The sequence below is a fragment of the Gekko japonicus genome, unplaced genomic scaffold, assembly GCF_001447785.1.
Source record: "Gekko japonicus isolate JY-2015 unplaced genomic scaffold, Gekko_japonicus_V1.1 scaffold773, whole genome shotgun sequence".
Classification (NCBI taxonomy): Eukaryota; Metazoa; Chordata; class Lepidosauria; order Squamata; family Gekkonidae; genus Gekko; species Gekko japonicus.
This window is the reverse complement of record NW_015161427.1, coordinates 149,003-153,435: the sequence shown is the minus strand read 5'-3', so window position 1 is coordinate 153,435 and position 4,433 is coordinate 149,003. Positions and strand designations below refer to the sequence as shown.

General features: G+C 40.0%; 1 protein-coding gene across 2 annotated transcripts in view; it reads right to left on the bottom strand.

The window, feature by feature from the left end:
- TMEM40 (transmembrane protein 40) overlaps positions 1 to 4,433 on the bottom strand; it is a 35,883-nt gene that overhangs the window by 16,658 nt on the left and 14,792 nt on the right. Inside the window, exon 2 of one of the 2 annotated variants that reach the window (XM_015428940.1) lies at positions 2,358 to 2,440. The exons of the other annotated variant lie outside the window; for it this stretch is intronic. The gene's annotated coding sequence lies outside the window, so the exon portion shown is untranslated. The remainder of the gene's footprint in view (positions 1 to 2,357; positions 2,441 to 4,433) is intronic. 2 annotated transcript variants of the gene reach the window in all.

Here is a 4,433-nt window from a genome sequence, read left to right as displayed (position 1 = left end):
TAAACCTCAAGAATATGTAGGATCAAAGTTGAAGATCAGAAAAATATCTACATGAAAAGATAGTTTGATTTAACAAGAATTAGTATGATTCTGTAAAGCAGAAATAAAAATAGATTGTTAAATGAATGTTAAAAAGGAAATATATAATATTGGTGTAAGGACAACAATGTTGTTTTCTGGTGAAGTGAAGGAATAGTTAAAATTTGAGGAAATATAATTACATATCTAATTTTGAAAAAAGAAACGTTAAAATAGATTGTTAAATGAATGTTATAAAGGAAATATATAATATTGGTGTAAGGACAACAATGTTGTTTTCTGATGAAGTGAAGGAACAGTTAAAATTTGAGGAAATATAATTACATTTCTATTTTTGAAAAAAGAAAAGTAAAAAGATTGAAATGGTTCAATAGTTAAGAAAAAATGTGTAAATAAGGCACAAGGTTTAGTTTTTATTTTATACAATGAGGCAAGTCGCCCCCCGCTTTTATATGTTTGTTTGTCTGTTTTTGTTCTTGTTCTCTCTGTTATGATTTAAAAAGAAAGTCATTTATTAAAAATATTTTTCTATCACTCTTTCTGTATCTATTCATTTGTGTATTTTATGCTTTTCAATATACCAATAGAAAGGTTCCAAAAATTTATTTATTTATTTACATTCTTTATGGTCCATCTTACTCACAGGGACTCAAGGCAGATTATACATCATGAGTCAGTACAATCAACAGAATAGAACATTCAATAACCAATGCATTAGGATTTTAGAAGTCTGAAACTACCAGAAAGAAGAGAAGGATAAGTATTCACATGATACATTAAGGGGTACAAAAATTACTTAATGGGATCCTACTTACAATAAGGTATACACAGCAGTATAGACCACAGTTCCAGTCCCAACAGAAATGTGTCAGTGTTTGTTGCAGCAATTCAAGATTTATATGAGATCATAAAAGATGTTTTCAACTTTTTTCTGTATCTATTCATACACATACTCTTTATGTATCTGAAGGACTAACCAATATATTTTCCCATTATCTTTCACAGTTCAAAATGCTGTTATCATTGGATGCATAGTGAACAGTAAAGATGTTGGCTCAGTCTGGGGGCCTACAAAAATTGTGGGGGGAAGGAGCCACCTGGAAATTCCACACCACTGACAAAGTCTAGGATTCTGTAAGCTCTTCAGATGTTTGAGCAGGCTCATTTTCCCTTCACCTTTGCCTTACCCCTCAACTGAAGATGAGGAATTTTAATAATAATTTTTTAAAAAATTAATCCCATCTGGACCAGTTATAATCCTCATTACGCTGGTTTTTAGGTATGTGTTTATTCTGGTTAGTTTACAAAGTCATATTTTTCTGTATACCTGGGAAATCCCCCAAATATATAGACTCCTGCCTTGCCTTTGGATGGCCTCACAGTGCAGCTTTCATTATCCACACAGGAGCCAGCCAGTTTACTATTAGATTTAGTGATTGTTCCAGTATAACAAATGCACAGATATTAAAGTCTTAAAATGGAATTCTGTACACATGTACTTGGAAATAAGTCCCACAGAGTTCACTAGGATTCAGTGCCAGTTATATAGGACTGTCGACTTAGACCCACCCACCCCCCGCCAAGTTACTTTTGTATGTAGCTGTCTCTTGCCTTGAAAACCCTGTAGGATTGCCATAAGACAGTTGCGACTTGACTTAAAAAAACAAAACCCTTTATCCTGAGCTTCTCAGATCTCAGAAGCTAAACAGGGCCAAGCCTGGCAAGTAACAGGAAGGGAGACCTCCAAGGAACACCAGGGCTCAGGATGCAGAGGCGGGCAATCAGGTCACCTCTCTGAAAACTTCCTAGCACCAGTAGGGGTTGCCAGAAGTCACCATGACTTTCAGGCATGTAAGCACATAAACACACATGTGTGCGCACACAAACCCACCAAAAGCAGGAAGAAAAGAAAACCTTCTGGAGATTTCTCTGAATAAGAATGGGTAGACTTAGCATTGTGGGTAAGCATGGTCTTTTTCAGTCATTGTGCTGAGAATCACATGGATTTAGTTCATGTGAAGAGGTCCAGAGCATGAGGATGTCAATAACTTGGTGGGCATGCTAGTTTGTGGCTTATTTGCTAAGTATCCATTGTGTAGTCCATCATGCATTACAACTCTTCAGGCAACCAGTTTCCATTTGATTCCTACTATACAGTAATGGCAAAAAATATATATTGAAAAACTGGTTATCAGAATTCATTCACTAGGATTTAAATGACAGAAATTTCATTCACACAAGTAAATAAATCTATTACTTGAAGTGAAAAGCCATTACCAGTTGGAAACAAACAACAGTAATGGGAGCAGCCAACTGACCTGTAATGTGAATATATAACTTCTATCGTTGGTAACTAACTGTGTGTAGATGCTGTTGTTCTGTTTCAAATATAATCTGGCTCCTGAAAGACAAAAAAAGGAAATATGGATGGTAGGTGAGGAATCTTTATCAGACCAATTATGACTGCTAAGTATGTTTTTTAGTCAGAAGATCAGTCAGTTTCTATTCATCATGCTGTTGCAGAGCTGTGTATTCCACATGCCAAAAGAGGAAAGTAAAACTGTTGTGGCCCATTGAATGTCCTGGAAGGCTGAAATGTCTGCATAATTCCATGCCATGTCCAAGCATCAGGACCGAAAACTCCAAATGCCATTAGGAGCTCTATTTGACACACATAGGCAATCCCTTTCCCCCTCCTCAAGCTACCTACAACTCTGCACGTACTCAAGAGACCCTCCCTGCAGTTGCTTGGCAAATAATCGTTCGCCCATCAATGACCGGCTAGGGCCATCAAGAGACAATAGCCCTAGCCCAATGAGTTAATTATCTTCCATCCAGGTGCCGGTCCCCAGATTTACTAGCTCTCAATATTGAGCAGCCCCCAGCTCTCCTCCCCCTTTCCTTCCACCCAATAGTATGTTTTATGGGACGGACTAACAGGAGGTGTCACAGGGAGATGTCTGGTTGTGGGAAGCAAACCAAGAATCTCCATTCTATCCTCCCAGGCTTGAAGATGACTTAACAGCCCTTTTTGAGGTGGATGCAGGGTCATGTCAGCAAAACATCCCAATATTCCAGGCATTACATTCAATATCCTAATACACTATTCTGAAAAAGAAAAACACTAAAATTCAGATTTATAGTCCTTCATGTTGAGAATAAATATGTGAGGACTGAATGAGTTAGTATATCTAATGAGATAAAAACCCAATATTCCTGTTGAGTCCTGGGGAGGTCTTTGCCCCAAGTGTTGTAATAACTTGTAATTCAGCAGTTTCCCTTTCCATTCTGTTCCTGAAGTTCCTTTGTAATAAAACAGCTACTCTGAGGTTACCCATTGAATGTCCTGGAAGGTTGAAATGTTATCCTACAGGTTTCTCCGTCTTGTGATTCCTGATGTCAGATTTGTGTCCATTTATCCTCTGGTGCAGGATTTGTCTTGTCCTATGCAGAGTATTGCCCAGCAAGGCACTTAGTGTGCGCTGATGAACTATAACTCATAAGTTATAAAAATGGACTATGCAAAGATATGATTAAGGGACTGTACTGCAAGGTGACCCCATATGATGCCAGTTGAGACTGCACCCCTGAGAGAAGAAAAACCTTCCTTTGCGTTGATGTTCCAGTGGCTCTTCAAGGTTACCTGCCCTCTTACCTGATGTGAAATGAACCAGTTCCTTTGTCTGCATAACGCCATGCCATGTCCAAGCATGAGGACAGAAAGCTCCAAACGCCATTAGGAGCTCTATTTAACACACATAAGCAACCCCTTTTCCCCTCCTCCAGCTACCTACAACTCTGCACGTACTCAAGAGACCCTCCCTGCAGTTGCTTGGCAACTAATCGTTCGCCCATCAGTGACCAGCTAGACCATCAAGAGACAATAGCCCTAGCCCAATGAGTCAATTATCCTCCACCCAGGTGCCAGTCCCCAGATTAAGTTACTAGCTCTCAATATTGACCAGCCCCCAGCTCTCCTCCCACTTTCCTTCCACCCAATAGTATGTTTTATGGGACGGACTAACAGGAGGTGTCACAGGGGGATGTGGCCAGCCTAGTCTGGCCCCCCACACCACATTCTAAAAGGTGCTACCCAACCACATGGTCTCTCTCTCTACTACGACCCCTTTGTTGTTCAGTTGCACAGTCGAGTCCGACTCTTTGTGACCCCATGGACCAGATCACACCAGATCACCACAACCCCTATCTAAGCTTTATACCTCTCACATCCAGCTTGCTATTCCATTACCTTCCCTCCATCTTTGACTCTAGGTCTGCGCAGCCAGAGTCCCACGTGTTCCCTGCCGGTTCAGGACACGTGATCCTTATTTTCAATTCCCCCCCCCATTGGAACGTTTCATTCAGCGAGGACAGGTAACTATTGCCCAACCAAC